Source organism: Vulpes lagopus, chromosome 10 (genome assembly GCF_018345385.1).
Source record: "Vulpes lagopus strain Blue_001 chromosome 10, ASM1834538v1, whole genome shotgun sequence".
NCBI lineage: Eukaryota > Metazoa > Chordata > Mammalia > Carnivora > Canidae > Vulpes > Vulpes lagopus.
This window is the reverse complement of record NC_054833.1, coordinates 31,011,885-31,031,882: the sequence shown is the minus strand read 5'-3', so window position 1 is coordinate 31,031,882 and position 19,998 is coordinate 31,011,885. Positions and strand designations below refer to the sequence as shown.

General features: G+C 44.0%; 1 protein-coding gene and 1 non-coding gene across 2 annotated transcripts in view; one reads left to right on the top strand and one right to left on the bottom strand.

Annotated features, from left to right (window-relative positions):
- The window catches only part of PRDM10 (PR/SET domain 10), a 100,856-nt gene extending 84,634 nt beyond the window's left edge, over positions 1-16,222 (bottom strand). Inside the window, exon 1 of the mRNA XM_041772973.1 lies at positions 16,116-16,222. The gene's annotated coding sequence lies outside the window, so the exon portion shown is untranslated. The remainder of the gene's footprint in view (positions 1-16,115) is intronic.
- LOC121501121 lies at positions 3,481-3,587 on the top strand. Its single transcript, XR_005990543.1, has one exon. It is a non-coding gene; the product is annotated as a U6 spliceosomal RNA (small nuclear RNA).
- Positions 16,223-19,998: the final 3,776 nt, after the last annotated feature.

The following is a 19,998-nucleotide window of genomic DNA, read 5'->3' as shown; positions in this document are numbered from 1 at the left end:
AAGTTTCTCAATTTTAATATTTCACACTAGTAACACTGAGAAAAAACTAAAAATGAGACGTTTAAAATAACAATACTATCACCTTGCCTAGCATGGTGTTCCAAGTCTCCTGACAGACCTGTTGCTTTGCTCTTCACCCCAACCCTGCGGAGGCTAATGCAACACTGCGCTCCGTTTCCCAGAGCAGGAAATGCCAGAGAGGGAGCGGACATAACCTGCCCAGGCGTGGGTCTGCCCAGCCTGAACACCACCCCAGCCCGTGCCAGCACTGCACCCTATCCCGTTAGCCCCCTCTGCTCCCAGCTAAGAGTACTGGAAACCCCCGAGTGAGGGCAGTCATAGGACCAAAATATTATTTTTAATTCCACAATGAAGTAATATAAATACAATTTTAATTAGGGAAAATAGGCCTGAGGAACCAAAGGTTGCTGAGAGAGTAAACCATCAGGGAAATGAGACTTTCATAAGAGCTTCTGAGGGACCCCTGGGTGGCCTAATGGTTGAGCATCTGCCTTCAGCTCAGGGTGTGATCCTGGGATCCTGGGTTCGAGTCCCACATTGGGCTCCCTGCAGGGAGCCAGCTCCTCCGTCTACCTATGTCTCTCTCTCTCTCTCTCTCTGAATAAATAAATAAAAATAAAATAAAATAACAAAAGCTTTAGACAACTTTAAAAAATAATCACAATAAGCCTTTGACTAGGTTCCAAATTTAAAGTGTTTTTCATTAAGCTGTTATGGATTTGGAATATTTCCAACTAAACAGACAAGTCTGAGGGTAAAGATAAAAAATGAGAAAGTGATAATAGAGTCCTCTAGGTATTTCTACTGATGCCAATCATATTTAACATGTGTCATGAGTGCTAACAGTGAAGCAAACAATGAAATGTTCGAGATTGCAGAAAAACTCCAGATAAAAAAATTATTTATTTGTTTATTTATTTTAAGTAGGCTCCACACCCAACATGGGGCTTGAGCTCATGACCCTGAGATCAAGAGTCACATGCTCTACCCACTGAACAAACCAGGCACCCCTCCAGGTAAAATTTTATGCCATTGGAAGAAAACTTTTGAAAAAAAAACTTAGGAAACTGGATAAGTGAACAGACAATGGCAGAAAAATTTCAGAATCAGTAGCACTTTTACTATTACAGGACTGATGCATCACAGACTAAACACTATTGCAGAAAACATCCTAAAGAAACTTTTCTGATTCATTGCTGGCCATCATCAAAGACAATACTGTGTAACCAGAAGAAAACTGAAAAAAAGATTTAAGAAAGAAAAAAAAAAAAAAAGATTAGGAAACAGGATGACTTCAAAAAATTAAAAAGAAAACAGGGTGACAAAAATAAGGAAGGACCTAAGTGGCTCAAGCAGATCTGGAAAGGTACCCTTTTCCCACTCCATTTATATGTCCCTTTGCCCTTCTACTCCCCGCCGGGCACCGAGTCCTCCGCCTTCCTCAAAGAAAAGAAAAACCAAGGGCAAGAGTCTTGTTGCGGGTCTCAGACCGACAATTCCACATTAAAATCCTTGAGAGTTCAAAAGGAACCACCACTCAGTGTGAGTTCTGAAGAATGATAAACCTTGATGTCTGCCTTTTCCTTTTTACAAAGAACACCTGGTTGGCTGGTAAAATCTGAAGGCGATTTCAAAGAGAATCTGTCAGGAGTTCTCTATTCTCCTCTCACATGATCTTAGGGGAAGCCTCAAAGCGGCAGAGTGTATCACGGGCCTACAGAAAAGGGCAAAAACCATTAACACCCAACATGAGGGACGTTCCAGAGTAAACTCTGGTGGGTCAAGGCATGGAACACCACTGGGGCCTGACAGCCCCAGTAACCACCACCATCTCCCTCCACCATCCCCTGATCCCCTGGGAGGGCAGGGCACTCAGTCCCCTGGAGCTCACTCCCTCCAGACCTATCACATTGGGTCTGCTCCTCAGCCTGACCTTCCAGAAGCTGCCACAGAGACTCTGAGCTGTCTCCTGGGGAGCTTCTTCCTTGGTGGGCCTGAATCGCAGCTTTGGTCTCCCCAGTGATGCAAAGCTACCATAATCCCCACCCTTCCATTTGGTTGCTTTTCGCTGGTTAGCCTCTTGACCCGCACAGCTTAGCAGCAAATACCTCAAGAGGAAAGCCATTGCTGGTCTCAGGCTCACCCCCTGGGTCTTCTTTGCCTCTGGGATGTTGGGCCTCCAGTACTGAGCGCCTTTGTAGTCCTTCAACTCTGATCTTTATCTCTCCAGGCCCAAGAGATTGCCTAACTCTCTGCAGGCGTCTCTGTTTCTCAGGCCTCTCAGCTTTTGCTTGTCAAAAACAGAAGAGCCTGTGGACACCAGAAATGGGTAGACCCCAGTAAGGGAGGCACGGTGGTGCGGCATGTCTGCTGCGACCAGGCGCAGTGCTCTGCTCAAAGGAGCTAGTCGCAAAAGGACTGCATGTTGAGTGATTTCACTTACGTAAACTATGCAGAATGGCACATGAATGGAGACAGGAAGCAGAATAGAGATGGGGAATGAAGACGAACGAGATGTCCAGGAGGTGTGGAGTTTCTTCTGGGGGTTATGAAAATATTCTAGAACTGATTGTGGTGACCTCTACAGAACTCTACTACAGAATGTACTAAAGCTCCTGAACTGTACCCTTTAAACAAGTGAATTGAATGGTATATTGGTATATGAATGATACCTTAATGAAGCCATTTTTAAAAAAAGAAAAAAAAAAAGATGGACACTTCAATCAATGCAGAACTTCTAGGGAGCCATTTGACAATAAACACCAAGAACTTTTGGGCCCCTGTCTGGCTCAGTCAGTTGGGCATCTGGCATCAGCTCAGGTCATGATCCCGGGGTCCTAGGATCAAGCCCCAAGTTGAGCTCCAAGCTCAGTGGGAAGTACGTTTCTCCCTTTCCCTCTGCCCCTCCCTCACCCCGCTCATGCATGCACCAGTACTTGGGCATGCTCTCTCATAAATAAATAAAATCTTTAAAAAAAAAAGTTTATATGTGTGAATATGTGTAATATTTATATATTACTATATAGTTATATTATATATATTTTTATATACACACATATACATATGTATATAAAAACAGCTTGAGAAAGTTCCAGATTCAAGAGGAATTGAGGACATGCTCAAGGCATAGTAACAGAGAGAAAAGTCTCCAACAAGATGAGCCTGTAAAAGCCTTCAAGTTAAAGAATTACAATTTCCAAAGTTCATGAACTGGTTTCATCAGAATCACCTAGGGAGCTAGGCCAAAAGACAAATTCCAGAGCCTTATGCTGAGAATGTTTTTTTTTAAGTAAGCACTACACCCAACGTGGGGCTTGAACTCATGGCCCCAAGACCAAGGATCGCATGCCCTACCGACTGAGCCGGCCAGGAGCTACCCGACCTTAAGAATTTTTATTCAATCAACTGCAGAGGTAGAGGGGAAGGGCGGGCATCTTTGCTTTTAAACATCCCCAGGTGGTGCTCCCTCCCGCAGCGTACATACTAAAATTGGAAAGATACAGAGAAGATGAGCATGGCCCCTGTACAAGGATGACAGGCAAATTCATGAAGGGTTCCTTATTTTAAATAAACAAACAAACAAACAAATAAATAAATAAATATCTACAGGTGATCCTGATGTCAGCCAGATCTGAGTAACTCTCAGACGAAAAAGGAAAGGAAAATCTATCACGGCAATAACACCTTCTGGAAAATCATTCGAGGAGTAATATGAGAGACTGAGGCCTCATATAATGATAATGAGGCCAAGACCTGCCTTTAATAAGCAAGGATCCGAGTTCTGAATTCTTACTGGGTCTTAGTGATATTAATAGACATTCATACATAAACTTTCAGTCCTCAAAATCATCACCTTAAAAAAAACCTTTATTGCTAAACAAAAACTTACCAAGAATCCTGACACCTAATACAACTTACCAGCCTCCCTAATATGTTTGTGGCATTTATGTCAGAATTCTTAAAAGGCTGAAGTGATTGGTAATGTAAGTGGTCTTCTGTAATTTAAGTGCTCTTCCTTGCCAACCCCATTACTCTCCTGAGTATTTGATTTTCCAGCTTCCCTTTGCCACATGCTCACAAGCTAATCTGTTCCATCCACTTATGAGGAATATTTGAAATAAGCACTGTATGTAAATATGGATTTATGAGGAATATCTGAAGACTGAAAGATTGATACAAATGACTCATCCAATAACACTGAGTGCCCCTGTTTTTCAACTACAGATAATGGCTTTACATAGCAGAAGCACATCGCCGCAGCTCCCTTTGTGAACGGTGGCATTGTTTCACAAGACAACTGGCAGGGGTACAAATACTACTGGCCGTGGCCCTGGCACACCTGGACACAGAAAGCTATCTGGCCCAAATATCTCAGGCTCTTTTGTTGAATTAGCAATTGCAGTAACGAAGTAGGGGACTGGCAGGTGGGTGTTCTGGAGGCCTGAAAAGCCTTTCTTACAGATGGTTCTGGGTGGTAACAATGACTCAACAATCACAATTCCAAGTAGTTAGGATAAAATACTGGGTGATGTAAAGAGGTGTAATCTTAAATACTAAGCTATTTCTTTAAATTCGAGGGCTTTAATGATTTAACTGGAAAAAAAAGAGAATATTAAAATTGGTTACAGGAAATTATTTAGAACCCAATTTTCCTTATTTAACACTACATGTTTAATGCAAGAGAAAACAGTGTAACTACCTGTTCAAGCTACCTCAATTCCTGAAACACTATTCAGCCTTTTGTTCAAATAGGCTGAGCCACTGTGCTGACCCAGGATTAAGAAGCAAATTGATACTAGTTTGAAGTAATTCCTTTTATATCCAATTCACTTCTGCACACCACCAGCCCCCAGCAGGTTAATGAGGGTCTCACCTGCTGTTCACTATCAAGTTCTCATTCCTCAACCTCAGTCCTTTGTTTGCAAATTTAAATATTTTGCAACACATAATGGTCAAAGACAAGCATTTGATGAATGAGATGGTGAGCCCAGACAGATGACATATGCAGGCAGTTAATTGCCTTCAATAAAAACCCTATCTTGCCGGCACATAATTAAGACTTATACTCTATTCAACCTTCTTCAAATTTCAACCTTCTCCATCTTAATAAAACTAACTATAAGAGGCTACCATCCAGAATTGTCTTCTACAAGCCAGGACATTTCTTAAGTACAGAACAGTGTAAAAATATTGAATGTGAAGGCAAATAAAAAGTTATTTATCTTGACAAGTGAAATAACATCACCTGTCTTAGCTAAGTCACAGGCTCACCGTTAAGATATAGAGTGGGATGTTTGTTACAATAGAGTACAATAGCATAGAGTGTATTACAAATGTTAATAACTATTTAAGTTATGATCACCACAGGCTAAGCATTAGATCATGAAGATATCTTACCCAGAAAAGTCTTAACTTCCAATCAAAAGCTACTTAATATTAAAAACAAAAACAAAAGGTACTTAATACATTTCCATTATTAAACCATTCATTTGGGAATAAGTATCCCAAAGAATAAGTATTCTTTGGGAATAAGTAACTATAAGCCAGCGTCCTCTCAACTGACACATGGCGTATTTCACTAGAAAAAATATATCTATTTCAAATCAAAATGGACAGAATTTTAAACCTCTGTGATTAGCATTTTCCTCCACGAAGAGACAAGGTAGTGGCATCCCACTGCTGTTTAGAAATCTCAGCCATATCTACTCTGCAAACACTTAGCTGAACCATTTCATTCAGATGCAGACTCTAACATGTTGGATTCATTTGCAAATCCAGTGAAGTGGTTAACGGAGACCACAAAATTAGAATCCCCTAATGGATGCAGTTTTTTTTTTTTAATTTTAAAACTCAGCATAATCATAGTCCATCTTAATGAAAATGTATACTGTGGAAATAATATTACTTAAGTAAACACCAGTGGAATAGTAATGATTGTAGCTATTTGCCATTTACTCAGCATCTATCACATGCCAGGCATTGTGAGATGGCTTTTAAATACTCAATTTCAGTCTCCACAACAACCAAAAATGTGTACCTGTCCAAGGTCATAGGGCTCCATAAGTAGGATTTGAACCCAGACACCTTTGACTACAGAGTTTGGTCATTTCCCTCTCTGCTGCACAGCTTCCTCCTACGCAAAACTGCCAGAACTCAAGCCTGGCTGGGATCTGCTTCTGTCCCCTTGGCCTCCCACCAGATGATGCAATCACTAGGCTGGGATTGATCTCAAAGGAACCCGGGGAGGTTATAATTTACCAAACCCACAGGGAGTTTTAAATGTGCAAATTAGTCCATAAACCAGATTAGTTGAGGTAACTACAAAGCTATAGTGAAGAGTACCCATTATAAAAATCAAATAATAATATTTATTAAATGCCTAGTCTGTGCCCAGCATTGTTTTAGGAACTGAAGAACAGACTGGATGAAAATTTTGTATTAAAGTTTTCAGCAGAGGGAAGATATAAATAACATTAATTCACTGTTGTACCAAGACAAAAGCTACCTTTGTGCACAGAAGAGAACATAGCAGCCCTCAGATATTAACTGAGTCAACTCATATCAGGAAAATTAATTACTCCAAATACGTTTTCTGATTATCTCATATATATGCATTTCTCTAGCAGGGGAACTGCTGGGTTTTAGAGTCCACATATCTTTGACTTTCTAGATAATTCCAAACTGCTTTCCAAAGTAGTCATACCACTTTATACTCCTATCAGCCAGGTAGGAATGAATGTTCCTATTGCTTAACAGCTTCAGGATTCGGTATTGCTAACTGTGATTTACGTATATGGTTATATGGCACTGTGGTTGTAATTTGCATTTCCTTGATTATTAACAAGGTTGAACAGCTTCTTGTGCATTTATTAGACATCTGGATAGCTCCTTTTCTGAAATGCCTGCTCAACACTTCTGCCCATTATCTAATTAGTGCAGGTAACATCTTATTTAAGATTCGATATTCAAGATCTATACTGAGGTCATGAATACATTCTCCAATATTAACTTCTAAAAGCTTTATTGTTTTGCCTTTCATCTGCCATGCTTCCTGGGTCATAAGTTTTTGAATACATATGAATCTGTTTCTGGACACCTCATGGTATCCTATTGATCAATTAGTCTATCCTGGTGCCAATACCACATTGTCTTAATTATTACAGCTCTTCTTGAGCTCTAGTAAAGATGTTTTCCAATTTGTTTCTACTTTTTCAAGAGTCGCTGGCCTTTTCTTGGGCATTTACTGATAATTTTAGTATCAGCTTGCCTTTTTATTAATTTGTTGGGATTACATTAAATCTCTAAGTCTGTTTCCAAAGAATTGCCACTTTGCAGTATCAAATCTTCTGATCCTTGAACCAATGTATCTTCTTCATTTATTTATGTTTCACATAAAGTCATTCAATAAAGTCTTCAAATTATTTTTTGTAAAGGTCTTTTATACATTTTTTGTTAGACTTAAAATATATCTCCAAGAGTTCTTTTCAAAGATTTTATTTTTAAGCAATCTCTACACTCAATGTGAGACTCGAACCCACAACCCCAAGATTGAGTCACATACCCTAGAGACTGAGCTAGTCAGGTGTCCCATATCTACTATCATTTATAACTGGTGAAAAACCACAGATCTGAAAAAACATACGATTTTTAATTTTTTTAAAGTAATCTCTACACATGGGGCTCAAACCCACAATCTTGAGATCAAGAGTCACATGCTCCATTGACTGAGCCAACCAGGGACCCCAAAAAGATATATTTTTTAGTGATGTATAAAAAGATGCCATTTTTAAGATTTTATTTATTTATTTGAGAGACAGCGAGCGTGTATGAGCACAAGCAAGGAAAGGAGCAGAGGGAGAGGGAGAGAGAATATCAAACACATACCTCATTGAGTGCAGAGCCCAATGCAGGGCTGTCTCACAACCCTTAGATCATGACCGGAGCTGAAACCAGGAGTCGGGACACTTTACTGACTGAGCTACCATGCACCCCAAGAGATATTGGGTTTTTTTTATTTATGAGACACCTAGATTTTGGGATAACTCATATATAATTCATAAATAAGCATGAATATAAATGCTCTTAAAAATTTTTAATGAGGGATCCCTGGGTGGCGCAGCGGTTTGGCGCCTGCCTTTGGCCCAGGGCGTGATCCTGGAGACCCGGGATCGAATCCCACATCGGGCTCCCGGTGCATGGAGCCTGCTTCTCCCTCTACCTGTGTCTCTGCCTCTCTCTCTCTCTGTGACTATCATAAATAAATAAAAATTTTAAAAAATATTAAAAAAAAAATTTTAATGAAACGAAGTTCATCAAAGTATAATTTTTGTTGCATATAATTTATTGTTTTTTTGTTTTTTGTTATTCAGTTAATCTCTACCCCCAACATGGGGCTCATACCCACAACCCCAAGATCAAAAGTCACATGTCCCACTGATTGAGCCAGCCAGGCTCTCCATAATTTGGAGGCCGGGAGGGGCTGTTGTTTTTTAAGAGTTTGTTTATTCAAGAGAGACAGAGAGACAGAGTGTGAACAGAGAGGGGCAGAGGGGAAAGGAGAGGGCGAAAGAATTTGAAGCAAACTCAGTGATAAGCACAGAGCCCAAAGGGGGCTAGATCCCACCACCCGGAGATCATGACCTGAACTAAAACCAAGAGTTGGATGCTAAATGACTGAACCACCCAGGTGCCTCCCTATAATTTAGTTTTAATTCTAGAATTAACATTTCATGGTTATATCATATCTCACTTCAACAGGTTTCATGTACTTGACAAAACTTACATGTCACATAAACAAGTGTCCTCAATACCAATTGGTTGTATGTTGGTCCTTATATTTATCAACGTATGAAGTACTTAATTAAAATCCAGGATAATTTCATTAATCAACTTCAAGAGAGATGGATAAATGACTGAAATCTAATTAATATACACACGATTGTCAGGGTACCTGGGTGGTTCAGACAGTTAAGCATCTGCCTTTTGCTCAGGTCATGGTGTCTGGGTCCTGGAATCAAGTCCCACATGGGGCTTTCTGCTCAGCGGGGAGTCTGCTTCTCTCTCTCTCTCTCTCTCTCTCTTCCTTTCCCTCTCCCTCTCCACTGTGTGTTCTCTCTCTCTCAATAAATAAATAAATAAATAGTCTTAAGTGAAAAAAATAGGGATGTCTGGATAGCTCAGCTCAGTCAGTTAGGCATTGGCCTCCAGCTCAGGTCATGATCCCTGGGTCCTGGGATGGAGACCCCATGTCGGGCTCCCTGCTCTGTCGAGAACCCTCTCCCTCTGCCTGCCGCTCCCTCACTTGTTCTTTCTTGCTCTCTCTACCTCTGTGTCAAACAAATAAATAAAATATTAAAAAAGAAAAAAATATATAAAAACCATTGCCTAGGATTGAGAATGCACACACTTTGCTCCTAGCCTTCCCTCCCACCACTCTTACATCATTCACTAAAATTGTCTTCTTTTTTCATCTGTAGTTACAAGACTTTTCTGTCAATGTTGCACATTAAGGATGAAATGGAAACAGATAGTCAAATGCAAAGCAACAATTAGCCAAAGGTGTTATAGCTATTCCGCTCTCAGAAGGACATAATAAGGCTGCCTATAATCATGGTTTGTAATAAGCCTGAAAATAACCCCCAACAGACTGGCCTCAAAATCTTCAAACAATGCTAAGAAAATGGGAGAGATTTGCGCACAAAACATAAAAATTTTGAAGAAAAGTAAAGAAGACTTCAGAAATCACCTTGAATATCTTGATTACCTTCACTCCTTTCTTCCTCCAAACATTATAGAATCCAGCAAGTAAAAGGCTTTCTTGCACTACATGAGGGGGTTAAAAAGTATCTATCACTTCTAGGAATTTATAACATATTTGGGAACCAAGAAATAAGCCCAGATAACTGCTATATGATACAAATGGAGCAATCGGTCAATGTCACTATTATTACAAAACAGTACAGAAATCCTGTTTTGTAGGACATCAAGAGACAAAGGGGATCACTTTCAAGTAAGACGGTCAATGGGGCCTCAATGAAGAATGTGTGCTTTCAACTTGCTCTAGTACAGGGTTTGCCAAACTACAGCCCTAGGGTGGCTCAGCACCTGTTTTTGGATATAGCCTGCGAGCTATTTTACATTTTCAAATAGTTGAAAAGACTCCAAAAAAAGAGTATTTCGTAACACATGAAAGTTACAGTACATCACGTTTTGGAGTACATAAATAAAGTTTAACTGGAACACAGCCATGCTTTCACATGACAGGGGAGGAGTGCTTGTAACAGGGACCATATGGTCCACAAAACCACAAATATTTACTCCCTGGTTCTTTACAAAAAAAAAAAAAAGTTTACCAACCAACTGCTCAAAAAAGGTGGATGGAATTTTGGTGGACAGAACTGGAGGAGGGGGCGGGGAAGGATGACACAAACAATCCGTGTGAGAAAGTAAGGTGTGAAAACACGAAGGAAAACTCCATAATACTGCAGGAACTGCAGGAACAGTGGGAAGATTTGTTTGGCTGAAGCAGAAGGTTCAAAATCGGTAGGTACTGAGCCAGCAATCAGTATGTGCTTTGAGGTTTTTTTTGGTTGTTGTTTTTTAAGATTTTATTTATTCATGTGAGACACACAGAGAGAGGCAGAGACACAGGCAGAGGGAGAAGCAGGCTCCCTGTGGGGAGCCCAAAGCGGGACTCAATCCCAGGACTCTGGGGTCACAACCTGAGCCAAAGCCGGATGCTCAACCACTGAGCCACCCAGGGGCCCCCATATGTGCTTTGTTACTGAGCCATTTGTATTATTGTAGTGACTGATAACAAGCGTTCTCATACCAAGAGTATGAGATTGGTACTATTATTATCCTCATTAAGAATTAAGAACTAGTTGAATGAGGGACGCCTGGGTGGCACAGTTCATAGTTTCGGCTCAGGTTGTGATCTCAGGGTGGTGAGATGGAGCCACGCATGGGGCTCTGTGCTCAGTGTCAACACAGTATGGAGTCTGCTTGAGATTCTCTCCCTCTCCCTCTGCCCCCACCCACCAAGCTGTCTCTCTCTCTCTAAAATATAAATAAATAAATCTTAAAAAAAAATGTTAAAGGATTTGATAAAGAAACTAAGCCTAGAGACTTATGTAATAGGCCCAAGATGAGTCAACTGAATCTAGTCTATGAATCTAGGTTCTTTTGTTCACAGAGCCCACGCTGTTCAATGCCACAAGGTCAAACTAGGTACTACCCATATGGGGTAGTAAAAGGAAATACTTCCACCAAAGTAAGTTAGGGCAAAACTCTCAATGTTTTCTTTTTAAAAGTTTCTCTTTTCTAAAGATTTTATTTATTTATTCATGAAAGACACATAGACAGAGGCAGAGACACAGGCAGAGGGAGAAGCAGGCTCCCTGCGTGGAGCCCAATCAGGACACTATCCCAGGACCCTGGGACCACGACCTGAGCCAAAGGCAGATGCTCAACCACTGAGCCACCCAGGTGTCCCTCAATGTTTTCAAATATTAAAATAATATTAAAAGAATTAAAAGGTATTAAAAGAATATGATTTCATCTGTAAGCTGACTCTCTTTTGTTTAAAAGGACAGTTGTCCCATGAGCTGGTCCAAAACATTCCATACTTGGAATCAAACTATTGTGGCCGTTTCCTAAATCATGGAGGAGAAAAAAAAAAAAATCTGTGAGCCTGATTTTCTCAATTTCAACGTTCTCCCAGAAGTATTTCCTAAATCTCTGAAAAAATGACACATTATAAAAATCAATAAGTAGCAGACCAAGTTTGGGAAAATCCAGCTGATTATGCTTAGCTCTACTTTTTTTTTTTTTTTTAATGGATTGTGTGCTCAACAGATTTTCATTTTATTATTTTAGGTTTGAATGATTAATTGAGCATATTAATTCAATAACAGTTAACTCAATTATCTGGAAGTGGTTTTAAGGTTTTCTTCAGAAGAATAATGCTTCTGTGAGAGCTATCATAAGCACTAAGAAAAAAATCAGGCCCACCTACATATTAGCAGTATCTATTCCATGAAACTATAGAAACAAAGACAATACATTGTGTGACAGTTTACCACTACTTGGAAACACCTCACCCCTACTGAACTAAGCCTAGGACAGCACAGTTCAACAGAAATATGCAAGCCACATGGGCAAGCCACATATGTAATTTTATTTTATTTTTTTAAGATTTTATTTATTTATTCATGAGAGACACACAGAGAGAGAAGCAGAGACAGAGGCAGAGGGAGAGGTAGGCTCCATGCAGGGAACCCGATGCAGGACTTGATCCTGGGACCCTGGGACCATGCCCTGGGCCAAAGGCAGGTGCTCAACCACTGAGCCACCCAGGGATCCCTCACATATGTAATTTTAAATCTTGTAGTAGCCACATTCTTTAAAAATTTAAAACAGGTGAAATTGATTCCAATAATATCTTTATTTAACATAGTTTATGGAACATATTATCATCTCAACATACAACCAATATTTTAAGACCATCAGCTAAACAGGCTCAGCAGAAGAGCATGGGACTCTTGATCTCAGGGTCCTGAGCTCAGGCCCCACATCAGGTACAGAGATTACTTAAAAATAAGTCAATAAACTTTCTAGTTACCAATTGAACCTTTTTTTTCATACTGAATCTCAAAATCTGGCATAAAAGTATTTCACACTTACAGCACTAGCCAAGTTTCAAGCCCTCCACAGCCCCATGTGGCCACTGGCTACCATATGGGGCAGCAGAGATCTAAGGGACAGCCCTTGTAAGGATCACAAAGGAAAGAGGCTGTGGATTACAGCCAGAGTCAGACCTAGAAGAGTGAAAGATATAGGTCAAGAAAGGGAGCATGTGGCTCCGATATTCTAATGTTGAAATAAGAGTCCAACTAGGAAATGAGTAACAAGCAACAACAAATCATTTTTGCAGATAATGACCTTCCAGAAATCTATCTGGGGTTCTTGAAGTCTTGCATAGTATTGATTCCATTCCATAATGTTTGTTTCCTACACATTGTGATACGTTTTGCTATACTTATGATTTGGGATTATTCATAATCTCCCCCCTCCCTCTCCATTTTCTCACCATCACCCCACCACCACCAAGTAATTCTCTATTTCAAAGTTTTCAAAACAAAACAAAACCCACTTCCAGGTGCTTTCCACAAGCTGAACAAATTTAGAATCTATACAGCTGTGTATAAACCACTGAAGGATCTGAGGAAGGGAATGGCAATAATGTTTCAGTGCTAATAGTGAAGTATCAATGTCGCAGAAGGAGCTATAGGAAATAGAAAGGCACCAGTTCAGAATGTTCCACATAAATCTTGAAATAGGGTTGCAGCCTTGAGAACAAAAAGAGGACAGGGCGCAGATTTAGCAGTGATTGAAGTAAATCATGTAAACAGGATAATGTCAGAAGAGGGAGAAGAAGGCTGCAAGGTGGGGGGAAGGACCAAAATAATGAAGTCAGCAGCTCCCCTCTCACCTTCCTCCCCCTACGCTGTAGCCATGGAGAATTCCAGAGGGACCACTCTGCGAAGATTTGCTTGTGGCAAACATTCATTTTTTTAACTTCCTGGCTCTTTCTAGACAGCACACCAAATTCTCATTTGCTAATATATTAAAGTACCGATGATAAATTTTAAAAATAATAAATTCTGCTTGTAAAAAACATACAAATTGCTGGAAGGGGGTGTGTCTACGCTCTTTGGGAAAGAGGTAGGATGGGGGGAGAATGTGTATTTTAGGCTGCAATAGGTCAAAGTACATCAGCATTCAATTTTAAAACCAACTCTGACTAAACAATTCAAACACTGTGATGACAAGATGTTTAATAGTTCATTTTTATCAAATGAAAGAATGAACTTATGTGTTTACTCGTGCTTGAAATGTAAAATTAAGGAAACCATAACTATAGCTCAGTATTTCTCAACTCTCATCAAATTCTGCTTGTTACCAGAAACCTAACCCACTGGGACATGTTTTTAAAAGGTAAAATGAATCAAATGTAAATTCTTTCCACTCAGAAGAGTTCATGGTGCCCCCTTCAAGTATTAGGGAAAGTCTTGAAAGTAGCAAATCACCAGTGAAGTCATTAGGTTACTGATCTAAGTTTAAAAAAAAAAAAAAAAAACAAAACAAAACTAGATACAAAAAACACAAATCATGATGCCAAGTCGGTAGAAACGTTTCAAACACACACACAAAGATGGGAACCACACTGAAATATCAGGAGGGATTATCTCTGGTCATTTTACTTTAAGTAGTTTTTATTTCAGACTGTGTCTCTATTTTCTGTGGTTTCTGCAATGATCATGTATCGTTGTGATAACCAGGAAGAAATAATAAATTTAGACAAAGTGGAAACTGAGGCAGTACCAACCAATTTAGGATCATATTGGACTGACAGGCTATACCTTGTATCACCATAATCTAAGTAAGCATTTGGGGCCCCTGAAGATGAGAACTTCGCTGTCTCTATCATACAGACTTGATTACATTCACATGTACAGCATAGGATGCGCACATTAATCCTTGGGCTGCAAAACATTTCTAGGAAACTAAAAATGGCTTATTTAGGAAAAGAGAACAGGTTGCAAAACAAAGAGGGGAGCCAAGAGTGGATGAACAAGGAATAAACCAAGAGTCACAAGATGGGCAAAACGTCTTGGTCCAAATTTTTATTTTTTTTTAAAGATTTATTTATTCATGAGAGAGAGCGAGAGAGAGAGGCAGAGACACAGGCAGAGGGAGAAGCAGGCTCCGTGCAGGGAGCGCGATGCTGGACTAGATCCGGGAACTCCAGGATCACGCCTTGAGCCGGAGGTAGATGCTAAACTGTGGAGCCACCCAGCAATCCCTCCCCAACCGGTCCAAAATTTTAAAATGTAGCGCTACTACTCAATTGTTCGCTGCGACACGAGTCGTTAAAAAAAGGTAAAGCTAGAAGTTGTGTCTAAATACACCAGACTGGGGCAGCCCGGGTGGCCCAGCAGTTTCGCGCTGCCTTTGGCCCAGGGCGTGATCTGGAGACCCGGGGATCGAGTCCCACGTCGGGCTCCCTGCGCGGAGCCTGCTTCTCCCTCTCTCTGGGTCTCCCATGAGTCTATAAATAAAATCTTCATAAAGATCAATACAGCAGATGGAATCAAGGCGGCTTTACAACCGGGCTCTGCCCGAGGCGGCCCGTGTCCTCCGGGCGGGCGGGGCGGCGCGCGCGCGGGCTGGCGGGCGCAGGGGCACCTCGCGGGGCCGGCGGGGCGTCCCGGGCGGCTCTGCGGGGTCCGGCGACTGCGAGGGCTGCGGAGGCCCGAGAGCTCCGGCGGGCAGGGCTTCCTCGTGGCGGCCCGGCCCTCCGCGGCGCTCCCCGGGCTCGCGCGCACACCCCGCCTGCGCGCGCCGAGGCACGGCGGGGACGTCGCTGCCACGGCGGGCGGGCGGCCCGCGGGGAGCCGCCGTCCGCGCGCCCCGCCCGGCCCCGCGACGCCGGGCTGCACGGCGGGGGCGGGGGCGGGGGGCCGGGGCCGGAGCCCCCCGCGCCCCGCCCGCGCCCCCCGCGCCCCGCCGGCCCAGCCCCGCGCCCGCCCAACCGCCGCCGCAGGAGCGCGCGGGGCGCCCAACCGCCGCCCCGGCCCAACCACCGGGGCAGGGGAGCAGAGGCGCGCGGCCGGGGGGCGAGCGGGCCCGCGGGGGTCGCGGGGGAGGCGGCGCGGGCGCGGGCGCGGCCCGGCCCGGAGGCGCCGCGGCCGCCCGGAAGGCAGCGCCGGGAGCGGCTCCCGGAGGGCGCTCTGCCCCTGTCCCCTCGGAAGGCGCGGATGGTTTGACCCCCCACCCCGAGCGAGGTGCCGCGTCCCAGCCCCGGCTGGACTGTACCATCGGGCGGCGCCGCCGGGATTGCTCCCCCCACCACCACCGCCAGGTCCCCCCCCACCCGGGTCCGCGGTCGGTTGGCCCCGGCCGGGCGCTGAGACGCGGAAAGAGCTTGGCGCCATTTTGGGTGGGACTAAGCAAAGACGAAACACCCTCCCAGTCGATGGGGTACTCCGGCCGCCGGCTTATCCGGTTCCCTTAATCCTTTAGGTACTTACACGGCGTTGGGTGAGGGGAGCTGGAAGATCAGCGGGTCCCCGGTCCTCTCTCCCTAGGGGTGATGGAAATCAAACCCCCCCCGCCACCTCCAGGTGGTTCTTCCCGCCGCAGAGTGGGAGCAGCATAAAAGGCGGGGCCTTATTAGCATAATCTGCCCGGCAACCTGATCTCGCCGTGACGGGATTGGCGGGCCTCTGTAAACCCCATGCCCTGCCTAGAGACGAGCAACGCCGGGGCGAACTGACAGGCCCAGATTTAAGACTCATGACGAAGATCCTGAGACGCTTATTCAGGCGGCAGAGAAAGCCAGAAGGAGATGCACGCGACGGCCCAATGGCTGAAGGCCTCTTTATTTCGTGCTCTGCTGTTGCTTTAAAGCCCAATCAAAGAGCGGGTCTCAGGCGGCGCTCGCCTGCGTTTGTGCGCTAAGCCAATCAGGGAAGCCGACTCTGCGGATTCGGGGTCAGGCCGGGCCTCGCGGTCCCGCGGCTGCCCAGGTGGCCCCGGTGCAGCGGCTGCGGTGCTGGTCGGGGTCCGGGCCCCCCTCCCACCGCCACCGCGGCGAAGACGCCGGGATCCCGAGCCGGGGGGGCGGGGCGCTGGGCTCGGCGCCCCCCGCGCGCGTGCACCTGACGCCCACCTGCCGGCGGAGGCTCCTCGGCGGGTCTGCACGCGCCGCGCTGGGCCCCGGGCCGCGGGCTCCCGGGGGTGCAGGGCCGGCCGGGGCCAGGGCTGCCCCGGGGCGCGCGGGGCCTCCAGCTCGGCGACCGCGTCGGCGCCCCGGCCCTGCCCACCCCTGCGGCGCCGCACCGCATCGCTCCTCTAGCCCTTCCGTTCGGAAGGTGGGGGTGCTGTTCAGGACACGAAGCATGATTCAACACTGATGGAGCAGTGACTCCATCGCTCATCTCTTAACCTCGGGCTTCCGCATCCCCCTCTCGCTCCAAGTCGCCTTCCCAAAGGGCAGCCGAGCGCGCACAAGTGAGCCCAAGCTCTGGAGCGAGGCGCCCAGCCCTAGGGAGCCGCCCCCGGCAGGAGGAGCAGCCGGATCCGGAGGAGCCTTGGAACCTTCGGACCTCCCGGGAGCGATCTTCCCAGCCCTCTGGCAGCTGCTTTGCTACGTTGTTTTAAAGATAAAGTGAGCTTTACATGTAAAAATACCTCCCACACTTCAACGAATAGGAATGGAGGTGTTAACGATGATAAAGCACACAAAACTGCTAAACTAACCAAGGAAAAAAAGAGGAAGAAAGCACGAGGAAGCAAGAGACTTGAAAATAGAAAAAACATCCAAGGTTGGGGACGGGGAAAATGCACAAATCCATTCAACCACGGAAATTTCTCTGTTTTATTTATTTTTAAAAACTGGAAACAAAATGGAAACAAGAGAACACTGCAGTTTTTAAAACTCGAAGACAGTTGATTAGGTTGTAAGCAACTTGATAACTAGACCATGTCTTGTTCCTCCACAGGATTGGAAACTTTGCTGGGCTTGGAATTAGGTGATCCCTTAAACACTTGTTGATTTCAATTAAGAAAACGTATTTGGGCCCTGAAGAGGCAATGCCAGTAACTCTTCACTGGACATATAGACCCATGGAGGTCCGTTGCCTTAGGAAACATGATCTTGGTTAGGAAAGTCACTCCAGTGTTCCCCTTTAGGTCTGTGGATAGACAAACAATGCCAGAGGCTGGACAATCCACTCTTTATATCCCTTGGCCTCTAAAAAAAAAAAAACTTCCCCATTTTGAGATTTGACATTATATGCTCTCTGATGGATTAGGGTGGTCCCAACTGAGGTCGGCGGACCAGAAATGACACCAAGGAACCTAAAAAGGAAAGTTGACAGAATGAATGGGACTACCTGGACTGCAGAGCACAAGTTCCCCTCATGGACTTGGAGAAGTGGTCTGAAACTTTAGAGCACACACATATTATAAGTACACACCATCCCAAAGATTTTTGATTCAGAAGGCCTTGAGTGTGGGACGCCTGGGTGGCTCAGAGGTTGAGCGCCTGCCTTCAGCTCAGGGTGTGATCCCAGAGTCCCAGGATCAAGTCCCACATCAGGCTCCCCGCAGGGAGCCTGCTTCTCCCTCTGCCTATGTCTCTGTCTCTCTCTGTGTCTCTCATGAATAAATAAAATCTTAAAAAAAAAAAAAAAAAAAAAAAAGAAGGCCTTGAGTGAACCTCAGCAATCTGCATTTCATATAATTTTTTAAAGATTTTTTTAAAGTAATCTGTACACCCCACGTGGGACTCAAACTCACAACCCCAAGATCAGGAGCCAGTCAGGCGCCCGCCTATACATTTTTGGTTTTGAATTTACATTCATTAGAATTCACTCCTTTTGGTGTACTAGTATTTATTGAATACGTACTGTATGTGCTAGAAGGAAGAGAAGAAAATTAATAAGATAATTCCGGATGATGATAGGTGCTATGAAGAAAGTAAAGCAGGGGTGTCTCTGTAGCTCAGTCAATTAAGCATCTGCCTTTGGCTCAGGTCATGATCCCAGGGTCCTGGGTTCAAATAACAATAACATAGGGCTCCCTGCTTAGCAGGGAGTCTGCTTCTCCCTCTCCCTCCCTTTCTCCCTCCCTTTCTCCCTCAGCCTCTCCTCCCCCGCCCCCTCCACCTTGCTCATGCATGTGCTCCTTCACTCTCTCAAATAAAATCTTAAGAAAGAAAAAGGCAGGAAAATGCAAAGTGTGAGAACTGCTGGCAACTTAAAGAGAGTGTCAAAGAAGTCTTTTCTAAAATACTAGTGTCTGAGCTGAGACATGAATAATGCAAAAAAAAGCCAGCCATTAAAATTAACAGCACAGGAAACAACAGATGTTGGTGAGAATATGGCGAGAGGGGAATCCTCTTGCACTGTTAGTGGGAATGCAAACTGGTGCAGCCACTCTGGAAAACAGTATGCAGGGTCCTCAAAAAGTTGAGGATAGAGCTATGCTATGACCCAGTAATTGCACTACTAGATATTTACGCAAAGGCTACAAAAATACGGACTCAAAGGAATACCTGCACCCCTATGTCTATAGCAGCTTTGCCAGCAGTGACCAAATTATGGAAAGAGCCTAAATGTCCATTGACTGATGAAGGGATAAAGATGTGGTATATATGTGCACACACACACACTGGAATATTACTCGGCCATTAAAAAAAATGAATTCGTACCATTTTTAGAGTGAAAACTCCATGAAAGCAGGGATTTTTGTGTTGTTGTTTTTTTCACACTAAAACAATACGAAAAAAATAAAATAAAAATAAAAATAAAAACAATAGCAATGCCAGAGTTGCTGGAATATAGGGCAAGGAGTATAGTGATACGAGAAAACTTGAAGAGATAGTAAGAGCTGGATCATACAAGATTTTGAAGGCTTTAGTATTGGAGTAGTTATTGTGTTTTAAGTACAATTTAAAGTAGTTGGAGGTTTTAAGCAGGGTATAACTTTATTTTTAAGATAATTCTGGCTTCTCCAGGGAGGCAAGAGGGTGAGAAATAAGAGACAAGGAGGATAATTAGGGGTCTGTTGCAATATACTTTAAGAAACATTGATCTTGACTAAAATAGGAATAGTGTAAATGGGTGAAGTGTGTGGATACCAGATATGTTTTGGAGGTAAAGCCACAGAACTTGCAAACAGATAAGATAAAGGAACAGAGTGGGGGTTTCTAGCAATGATAAGAGAGTGATGAAGAATGACTTGAAAAATTGAGTCTTAAAAAGAAGAGAGAAAGGATCCCTGGGTGGCTCAGCGGTGTGGCTCCTGCCTTTGGCCCAGAGCGTGATCCTGGAGACCCTGGATCGAGTCCCACATCGGGCTCCCTGCATGGAGCCTGCTTCTCCCTCTGCCTGTGTCTCTGCCTCTCTC